The following is an 11,462-nucleotide window of genomic DNA, read 5'->3' on the forward strand; positions in this document are numbered from 1 at the left end:
TTACCGCACCATCTTTTGACATGTATACACTTGAGTTCCATGGTGTTTACTGTCAGGCAATTGAAATTGCAGTCCTAGGCTAACATTATTGTCTTCCATTAGCCCAGTGGATTTTTCTTCTCCTCTCAGCAGAATGCCATGTCATAGCACAACCTGCTCTGAGAATTCCCCTCAGAGTTTTAAGAGATAAGTTTTTGAAGTGGTATGAGAACTACTAATAAAAACAGCAACACCCTAACCCAGTACCCTTCAATTCCCAGAACTAGTTTCATAATTCTCTGAATCCTAGTTTTGCATCTTTAGAGAGCTTGTTTGGTGTCATGGCATCTGCACAAAAAAGACCCTCAAAAATGTCTAATCTGTTTTGCGATTGCCCTTCATATCTATGCAGATAAAAACTCTGCAATGCAACAGGCATGTGGGCTACACGGTCCAAGGTTTTAGATTGTCTCCAAGGTAGCAAAACTGCAGAAGGCCCTGTTTAGTTGCAAACAAGGGCATGTTCCATCTGTGCATGGACCAGATACCCTCACACAAAAGGCTCGCAGTAGGGATTAACAAAGCCCACTTCTCCTTCTGGGTGCTGACAGACATGCAGAACACCTCACTGTTCCAGGGGATCAGGAAGCCTGTGTGGGTTTACTATGTCCCAACCCAGCTCCCTCTCCCCACTTTAGTACAAATTACTCATTATGAGATCAGGACAACATATAGTAACAGCATTTAGTGACACCACACTCCCCTTGTCCAATTGGACAGTGAATGCCAAGCAAGAAGTTATTTATTCACTATCACTTGCTCCATTATTTGCAAGGCAATTATATTTAACCTTCTTGGTAATGTATTATTATATACCAAACTCTAAAGGGAATGCTTCTACGATGATTTTTTTTCTACTGAGATTTATGTGATGTTGCAATGCAGTAACAGCTGAAGCTCAGCAAAGTAAACCCTAGTAAACACTTAGATGGCCACTCATTTATATATACTTAAGGGTTATATTAAGCTTTTATGTCTTTATACTACACTATGACGCAGAGTTTTCGTGCAAATTTATTGAAATACAATATGTAATAAATATTTCAGTTTAAAAGTACTATTAACTGCAGAACCACTTCTTCAGTTAAACGCCGAGTGATCTGTAGACAGTTTGTGTAGTTCATTTCTATTCTTCTAAATGCCTACCGAGGCTGTACTCCTCAAACAAGCTAAATTGGAGTACTGTACTTTGAATACAATACTCTAAATCTTCGTTATTTTGCTACTGCGGTAGAAATCCAAATGTGGCAGCTGGTCTGTGTATCAAGTTGTGCTACTGACCTCCTCAGGAGTTGTTTGTACGATGTGATATGCTACACATAAACATTCAGTTTTGTTGCTGCTTTTTGCAGTAACCATAATTTCCCATCAGGCAACAAGAACGTATCCTCTTTGATGTCCGTATTTAAAATACTGTTAGTTGCACAACAATGAATGAGCTTGTGGAGATGATCAGTGCACTTAAAGTACTCGGTCATCTTATAAGTTTGAACACGAAGTAGGCCTGATAGGATGTAATTTTTTTAAATAAAAACCGACAACAACATGTCCCAACAGCTTAACATGAAATGGAGATACTAAGGAAAGTGTGTGCATCACCACTTATGAAAGGCATTGTAAGGGTTAAATTGCATGCTGTATTAGTACTCTCAAGGTATGGTCTGAGGGAGGCACAGGATACCACAGCCTTGCTGAAGGTAAGTGAGTCTGGTCAGTGTGTGGATGAGTGACCAGTGGAAAACCACATGTTCACTGCCTTGGGTTCTATGATGGAAGAAAGCCAAGATATAAATATAAGAAAATAAATAGTACTGGGCATGTTCTTCCTTGATAAAAACAATAGCTACAGGGGGCAGGGGAGCAATATACATCAGCACAGGAAACAAAGCTAAAATTTTAGGAACAAACCCAGGAAGTTTCCTTATACCGAATCAGGTCATTGGTCAATCCAGATTTGAATTGTCCACATGGGCAATGAACCACTAAACTATGGCCCTTCCCATGCCCTTTTCTCCACTGAAGATCACTTCCCCCACAAAGCTGCTATAACCAAGTTTCAAAACTAGCCGGGTGCTGGGTGCATTTTGCTACTATCGCGGGTCCAACTGTGACTACGTAGAGATTTCTGGGGCCCAGATTGGCGACCAGAGTTTAAAAATCACTGCCTTAGTCCACAGTGTGGAAACAGTGTGTGTTTCTCCTTCTTGCATACTGGGGCAAGGGAATTGTTGTAAGAGGAAACTACAGTCAGGCAATGTAGTTGAGATCACAGAATCGTAGTGTTGGAAGGGACCCCGAGGGCCATCTAGTCCAACCCCCTGGCAAACAGACATTCTGCTGTGGCGACCGTAATCTAGGTTTAAGGTGCCACTTGGCGCCTAGCTTATATACCTGAGTTTCTAACACTGGCTATAGATCCCAATGCTACAGGTCCCAATACAAACCATACCACTATAGTGGTGCCTCAGGTTACATATGCTTCAGGTTACATACGCTTCAGGTTACAGACTCAGCTAACCCAGAAATAGTGTTTCAGGTTAAGAACTTTGCTTCAGGATAAGAACATAAATCGTGCTTCGGCAGTGCAGCAGTGCTTCAGATTAAGAACAGTTTCAGGTTAAGTACGGACCTCTGGAACGAATTAAATACTTAACCTGAGGTACCACTGTACCTGCAATTGCTGACTTCTGTCAGGAAAAAACACTCCCAGTATGAAGCACACAAAAGGGAACTGAGAGGAACTTGAGCCCAAAGCATCTGGGGGGGACTAGGCTAACATTAACTTGTAGTTTGGGCCCTGAGTGCTCAATTCACTGCACGTACCCAGATCAGACAACCCCATTATCTGCCTTGGGGATACACGCAGGGAGACGAAGCAAAGGATTATAAAAAAAACTAAGTTCAACTATTCAGGAACAGCTGTATTTATTTGCTATAAATTTTCTGGATCCTGGAAGATCCATCCTGGAAGGATCTGAGCAGCATCACTTCAAATTTACCAAAATACTCGTTAAGGCTTGCCCAGCACTGCATATAGTGTTTCATTAGATCATCAAGAATTCATCTCCTCTATCTTTCATCACCAAAACACAAAGAAAATATCAAAGCATTTTTAATAGCCACATCATTTTGAGATACTATCAGTTTCAGCTATTTGCTATAATGGGAATTCCTTATAACCGATTTCGCTAATGAAAAATGGTTTATTCAGCTCCATAAAGGAAAAGGAGTGTCCTAAAGAATAAACAGCAAATAAATGAAAACAGATTAAGTGAACAAGGACAAACTATTAATCTTCTAAACCAGCAAGATCTTATCAAGGGTGGCCCAGAATGCAAAGGAATAGCAATGATCCATTTCACCACAATAAACTGCCAAGATTAATTCAGGACTCTAGTGCCAACCATTAACAATCAAGGAATCCATCCACCAGATACTGCAGCCGTTCAGCCTCCATTCAGTTCAATGGGGGGGGGGGTGTAAGCTCCATTGAAACTAACAGAAGTTAAGTAGCAGTGTATAGTAGATTTAATATGGTACCCAGTAGTAGGCCTACAAATCCACTGAAATGAGAGATTTCTACAAAAATAAGTGGGTGCAGAACTATAGTTTAACAATCTAATCAGAATGAAGTGCCAATCGCCCAGCAGGGATTGCTTGCATTGTCTATTGCCAATTATATTGAACAGTTTAGTTAACAGAGGAAAAGGAACCCTAGTACTGTATTAAAATCATATTCTCTCTAACATTCTCTGTGTGTGCATGGTTTATATGTCACTTCTGACTTTGAAAAATAACAAGTGATGTATTTATAAAGTACAAATCCACTCTTAATTTGAGCCAAGTTTAATTCCGACTAAGCCCTGCACCCCATTCCTGGACCTATCTAATTAAGGTCCTACAGCACTACTTTTCTCCTAGAAGTACAGGGTTGCAGCTAATATTTTTCATTCTTGCAACAAAAATATATGACCTTTTTATGCTTAACAAATTAAAGCTGAAAGATGGGTGACTTGTTCAAACTCACCTAAGATGCCCATAGCTCCGCAGGTAGAGCATAAAACACTTAATCTCAGGGTGGTTGTGCATTTGAGCCCCATTTGGGGCAAAATATTCCTGCATTGCAGGGGGTTGAACAAGATGACTTTTGGGACCCCTTCCAAGTCAACAATTCTATGATTTTATTATTCTTCCCATTCATGAGAGCCAGTGTGGTGTAGTGGTTAAGAGCGGTAGTCTCGTAATCTGGGGAACTGGGTTCGATTCCCCGCTCCTCCACATGCAGCTGCTGGGTGACCTTGGGCCAGTCACACTTCTCTGAAGTCTCTCAGCCCCACTCACCTCACAGAGTGTTTGTTGTGGGGGAGGAAGGGAAAGGAGAATGTTAGCCGCTTTGAGACTCCTTGAAGGGAGTGAAAGGCGGGATATCAAATCCAAACTCTTCTTCTTCTTCACTACATAAGCACATCTTGCAGAGATCTAAATGCGCACAGCCAGGTCCAAGTTTAAAAAGCCATCTAATGGACAATGCTGGTTCTTATCAGACACTTGCTTCCATTTATTGGGCAACCTGAGCCATCATTTCTCATCTGCACAATACCTGAACACCTCCTATGCTTTTGGGGCTGGCACAAAATATTCTCTTTAATTGTTCACATAATTTAATTTCATGGAAGACAACACTAAACTTCCCCCTACAATTTATCATCCATAAAGAAAGATCAGCTTGCTCCTACACTGCAAGTCAGAAGTGTGGAATGCACATATTACAGAAGCTACCGTGTGTTCTTCTAGCCATTGATCTTTGTCAAATCTTTAGGTACAGAATACTGAAGTAGAAACATATTTCTGAAAGAAATGGCAGAGCCGCTAAAAACCTCCAGTTCTCTCTCAAGTTAGAAAAAGACACCCTTAAGCCAATGATAACTGCTTTAATGATGAAGCTGCACACTATTCAACAAGTCAGTATACATAAGATTATGTACGGCTATCTTCACTGAATGCCTTTTGACCTGTTCTTGCACAGGTGAGGTTCCCATTGTAAAGGGGGGGAAACTCCCTGGAGGCAAATTGAAAAAACGAAGAGAGCTTGGGCAAAGAAACAGTTACATTCAGACAAGGGACTTTGCGCTAGTGTAATTGCCTGAAAGACCCCAGGGAGTCGGTACATGCTGTAGTAAACATTATTCAAGGACCCTGCAGACTTTTATGCTATCACAATACATCCCCTTTCTCCTCTGACAGGGGAAAAAACACATGAAGCAGCTTCAACTTTCTCCTATGGAAGTACTGGTAAATGCACTGTCAATAGCCAAGGATTGGAATAACAGCATTTTTATATTGACTAGAAGACTGAATAATCATGAAGATTTCTATCTTTTATGTCCATTCTGTAACAAGGCCATAGCATACGGGAGCTTCCTAGCATTCAAGTACATACAATGAAAGTACAGTTTCCTGAATTTTATTTTTCTTTGTCCCTCATGAGCTGGAGTTCTACTCTGAGGCAATGCAAATTATTCATTACAGTGGATTATCATAGTAGATATTTGTAATAAATAATCATCACTGTGCACCTCTCAAGCCACCTGGAAGAAATAGATCTGTTTAGCTCAATTCATTTTAAAAGTCTTATTTGAGGATTAAAATAAAGAGTTTCGTTTTTATTCCCAGATCTGCCATGAAGCTGCTGAATAATAGCCAGCAACAGCACTACTTTTCTGAGGCAGACAAGTATTATGATAGTCTAAAGAGCTGCAATTTCAAACTGAACAAGCTATGAAAATGCAAGGAATTAACAATAGCAACAGTTTAGCACATGTTTATTTTTAAACCAATGGAGAAATCAATTTCAGAATAAAACTAAACTCTTTCCATGTCATCATTCCTGAGGCCAAAACATGACGTAGTACAAATAAGCAAATGCGCGGTCTCCAGGAGAGATTATGGCTGCTTTCTTCCTCTCCCTGATTGTTTCACAGCTGCACTGAGCCACAGTTTTGGCCTAGTGTGTCATCCAAACCCAGAATTGGAATTTGGCCCTCCCAGACAAACCACAAGCTGCAAACCTGGACTATGGTTTGCCTGGAGCGCAGCAGGAAACATACGAAGTTTAACCATTGATTAGTGAAGTACAGCACTACAAAGTGGCTGCAATCTATGAGGACCTGCGTGTTTGCTCATTCACACATGTGAACTGGGCCTGTATCTGCCAGAAAGCTTTCACATTCAAAACTTGGTAAGGTTCTACCTTTTGATTAAAAAAACTTGTTTCCCCCCCCTAATATTGAATAAAACTGGTACCTTCCTATGGAAAATAGATTAATTTTCATTTTCTTGTAAAAATACGTTCTACACCCTCTCTTCAGCATGTCCTCCACATGTAGTAGAACTATTCAAACCATTTTTTTTGCTAAGGATTAATAGTAATAATAAAAGAAGATAATTCCACACTGCAATTTGAAAGGAAGTATTATGGATCAGTTGCCAAGTTAGGTGCCCTTGTTTACCCAGCTCATCTCATTTTTAAGCAAGGTTTGCCCTGTAGAGAAACCCAGTGTAAGCTTCAGAGTCATTCCCACTCCTGAAGTTGTTCTGTCACATAAACATAGTGTCACCCAACACACAAATACACAGAATCAATGAGAATAAATTCAATTCTTTTTCACCTTTTAGTACACTAATTAATCCATCAGGAAAGCCTGAAATTGAAATGAACTGCCCTCTCCGGTTCACTTCAGGCTGAAGCAGGAGCTGCTTTCTATCCACTGAACAGCATCCCTCTGTTGTTGTCTAAGGCTGGCTCACACATAATGTGAAACAGCATTGCTGAAATCACAGGCTCTTCATTCCTCTCCCATCCGTGCCAGGACACAAGCCATGGTTTGGCTTGCTTTAAAACCCAGACTCATAGTTTGTTTTCCCCCAAACAAACTACTGCTCATTCACCATAAACCATAGTTTATTTTAACTGTGGCTTAATGTGATGTCTGTGAACCAGGTCACAGAAGTACTGAAAAATAAGATTATATGCCTATTGTACAATCTGAATTGCAAGAAGTCCCAAGGTAAAGCATGAACACTACCCTGAAAGTGGATTAATTCCATAAATAGGAGAAACAGAGTCTGAACTCTTATTTTTATTCTAAACTCTCTTCATAAAATTCACACATACTTGGCATAGGTGCAATAGTTAAATCTGTTCCCTATCTGAAGGCATATTTACACCCCAGTTAGATACAACCCAGGATGTGGGTGGTGCTGTGGCCTAAACCACAGAGCCTTGGGCTTGCCGATCAGAAGGTCGGCGGTTCGAATCCCTGCGATGGGGTGAGCTCCCGTTGCTTGGTCCCAGCTCCTGCCCACCTAGCAGTTCAAAAGCACATCAAAGTGCAAGCAGATAAATAGGTACCACTCCAGCGGGAAGGCAAATGTGCATTTCCGTGTGCTGCTCTGCTTCGCCAGAAGTGGCTTAGTCATGCTGGCCACATGACCCAGAAGCTGTCTGAGAACAAACGCCAGCTCCCTCGACCTATAGAGTGAGATGAGCACCACAACCCCAGAGTCGTCCATGACTGGACCAAACGGTCAGGGGTACCTTTACCTTTTAAGTGACAACCCAAATGTGCACAGATTACAGATAGTGCAGCCCTTCCTGTAGGTGAAGGAGTTGACAGCTTTCTAGCATTCAAGTTAAGATTTCAACAATGCTGTCACCTAACTTCTTAACTGCCTCATATGCCTCTGCTGTCCATGGGTCCTAATTGAGACATGAGCATACAGGAATAACACTATTCTGCAGGGATAATATTTAATCCAGCCCTTCCTGTGCTACAAGCCTTTGCACCAAATAGGAGAGGGAAGAGCACGGCATACCCACAACCAAAATAAAACACATTCCTGTACTTGCTGTGGAAAGGCAAAGTTTAAAGTCATTCTCAACATTAAAATGTTTTGGGTTTTTTTGGCTTTGGGGGGAAAACACAAGAGGAAACATGCAATTCCTACACTTCCAGTCTGAAATGACACAATCCAGGAGGAGCTGTACCACACATGTGAAATGACTTTCATGTATGATCCCATGATGTATATAGATGCATTTAGGAATGAGGCCTACACAGAGCGCTACACCTGACTTGATTGAACTATCATGGTATAAGACAACAGTTTTGCAAGAATCCTAGTCTGGTTACTGCCTCTACTATAGTCAATCCTGAAAATATAAACTACTCATGGATGAGTCATTGCTGCCCAAAGAGTTCAAGAACCAATCTAAACTTTTCTTGTTAAGCCCCAGACTAAACACAGTATCCAGAGAAAAATTCCCTTTAAAGACATTTGGACAATTTCCATGTACTGTAATGTGGTTTGAAGTTTTACAGTCTCTTCGCGTGTATCACAAATTAATGTTAACACAAAGCTACAGGTGTCTACTGCACTGTGTGTGAATATAACAGGAAACTGAGTGCCCTGCTTTTTGTGGCCAGTGTACACTTGTGTTTAGTGAAACAAAGTTTATTTACTGGTTACATTTCTATACCACCTATTCCTCCAAGGAGCTCAATGTGCTGTACATGACCTCCCCTTCTCATTTTATCCTCACAACAGCCCTGTCAGGTAGGTTAGACAGAGACAGTGACTGGCCCAAAGTCACCCCAGTGAGCTTCAGGGATTAGAACCCTGGTTTGCCACATCCAGTCAGACACTAACCACTACACCACACTATACATTTGGTGTGCTGTCAGTAACATGTGACATTACTCTAAGATGCCAAGCCTAAACCAACTTGGGTGATGTCCATATTCTGTAACTGCATGTTGCTCAAATATTACCGGTAAATGTGTATTTTTGTTACAGGAAAATGGGATTTTTAAAAGCTTCCATCTATGAGAGGTACTGTGTTGAACTAAGATATACTGTATTTCTAAAAAGGCTTAGCGTTGTTCTGACCAGCATGTGCGGTACAAATAGCTTAGCCTGATGCATAACAGTAACAGCTGTTACTATAAGTCAGTGGGCAGAACGTATCAGTTCTTACATGAATGTTAGAGTTGTGCACCTTACATTCTATTTTACTGAAATGTTTGCCACGGTAACCTCTGCCTCCCTCCCAGCAGTACTAAGTCCAGAGAAAGAGGCAGAAGTAACAGGACCAACCTAGCGCCACAGTCTTATCAGTAAAGAGTTTTATACCAGAGTTTTACTTCCAAGTGGATAAAGGTAGAGGCAAAGCTATGAATCCTAAATGTTACAGACTCTTACACACTTTTTATGACAGCAAATTTCTCTCCAAAGCAGATATAATCATTCCACGAAACCCATGTGAGACCATTAAATAGACATCACTCTGGCCTAGGAGAGGCCTAGTAATAGAGCTGCTTTTTAAGAGCGGATTAACTGCCTGTCCCTGCGAGAGAGAAACTGTAAAAGTCTAAGTTCTGGACTCCTCTTTCTTTTTCATTAAGTAAGATGATTCCACAGTTTCATGCACAGAAATGCATCTAAATGGAGTCAATTCCCAAACTGTCTTTCCTGCACAAGCACCTCTTTGACTGTAAGAGCATTTCCCCAACTTGACTCAAATTTGTTAAGGCCTTCTTCTCCTTTCCACTGCAGCCAAGTGTAGTGTGCATCCCTCATTTAGGATTTATGGGTTCAGGTGCATCCTCAGCTACAGGGCAATGAAGCCCCTGCCTTCTGGAGTCTTAAGAGGGAGGGCAGAAGAGCAGAGAATGGAAACTAAGAAAGCGAAGGGAACAGGAGTTGTTTTTCAACTGAAAGTAGAGTCCCACAGGAGGAGGCATCCGTAGCACTGGCAAAGGGGCTCCGCGGAGTGTAATTTGGTGGCACTGTAATCACGCGCAATCAAAACAACGGCGGACACCAGCTGCCGATCCGACCCACCTTCCTCCCCCACCCACAAAAAAGTCGCGATTTATGGGGCCAAGTTGATGCGAGGAGCTCGCAACTGCCATCAACATCGCAGATGGGTAGCAAACCGCGTAGCGGTCTTCAGAGAAAGTGTGCGCTCCCGACGGAGTTCCCCGGCGCTTGGGTTGAAAGATCACTTCGCCGCTAAGGGGAGGGGGGGGGAGAACCACAGCCCAATTGTTTAAGAAGGCCTCATCTTTTCCAAATGAAGCCATTTTAGAGAAGATTAGTAATCATAATAATGCTTTTATCATCATCACCATCACCACCATGTCAAACGCCACTTCGGCAAAGACAAAACACATGGCCTGAAAAGTTCAGAAGTTCCCTTGAAATGACTTTTCCTCTAACCCACCCAAGTTAGAAAAAGAAAGTGCATCCACAACGTTCAGTCGCCCAGCCAGAGATTGCAGAAACCAAGGCGAGGGAAGGAGAGGCTTGGCTTTCCTTGGGCACACAATAAGGGGCAAACACCCCCCCAAAGAAAAAGAGGGAGAAGGAGCACCTTCCAGTGCTCTGCGCCTAGGAACTTTTTACAAGTACAGCAGGAAAACAAATGCGAAGGGAAACGGCAGGCGGGCAGGCGCCCCCTTTCGGGCCCGGAGGTGCGCGGGCGCAGAGCGCCTTTCTCCCGCGTCGCGGGAACTTGCGCGGAGCGCGCGCGGAGTTGGCGCTCGTACTGCTGCTGCGGCGGCGGCGTCTCCCGGCTGCACATCCGAGCGAAGCGCTCGCCACTCGCTCGCTCCCCCTCCCGCTCGCCTGGCTGCTGCTGCTGCTGCTGCTACCGCCCTCCCTCGCCGTCTCCCGCATCAAACTTCAGGAGCCGGAAAAAAGCCTTTCCGGCGGCCGCGCAGGCAGCAAAACGCGCCCAGCAGCTGCGGCGGGCGCCCCCCGACCCGCGAGGCCCCGCATCCCGCGCCCGCCTTACCTGCGGGGAGTTTTTCCAGCCCCGCGCCGCTGCCGGGGCTCGGGCAAGGCTCGCCGGCGCTCCGCTCACCGCCTCATATCCAATATGGCTCGATCGGCCCAGGCGCATGCGCCCGCCGTCTCCCTCCCCGCTCCCCTCCCCTCGCTCCGGAGGCTTTTTGGGCGCTCGCAACGCACTCCCGCGCCCCTCGCGCTCGGGCGCGCCGAGCCCTGGCGCCGGCCGGCGGCTGGGGACGGACGGGCGTCCGCGCAAGGGCTCAGTCTGGACCCCCCCTGCCCGAGCCGCCGCCGCCGCCCCAGAACCAAACTTGCTCCTCCAGCACTTCGGGGCGCCGGGAGAGGCGGCGCGAGCCCCCGCCTCCGCCCGTCGCAGCGCCGCCCCGTCCCCGAGGATTTCCCGCGGGGCGCGCACCTGCCTCAAGTTGTTGGGCGCGCAATTGGGGAGGCTGCGCGGCGGCTCGAGCTCGAGTGGGGGGCGGGGGCGAGCGAGCGAGCGAGCGAAAAAGAGCCCCAGCCTGCCGTGTGCTGGAATGAAGCGGGAGAGGCAGCTGGAGGGGCTTTGCGCG

At 44.5% G+C, this 11,462-nt stretch overlaps 1 protein-coding gene across 1 annotated transcript in view; it reads right to left on the reverse strand.

Annotated features, from left to right (window-relative positions):
- The window catches only part of SFMBT1 (Scm like with four mbt domains 1), a 75,109-nt gene extending 64,082 nt beyond the window's left edge, over positions 1–11,027 (reverse strand). The window contains exon 1 of the mRNA XM_081901192.1: positions 10,898–11,027. The gene's annotated coding sequence lies outside the window, so the exon portion shown is untranslated. The remainder of the gene's footprint in view (positions 1–10,897) is intronic.
- Between the last annotated feature and the right edge of the window lie 435 nt (positions 11,028–11,462).

The sequence above is a fragment of the Podarcis melisellensis genome (genome assembly GCF_964234715.1).
Source record: "Podarcis melisellensis genome assembly, chromosome: 2".
In the NCBI taxonomy this organism is placed as follows: domain Eukaryota; kingdom Metazoa; phylum Chordata; class Lepidosauria; order Squamata; family Lacertidae; genus Podarcis; species Podarcis melisellensis.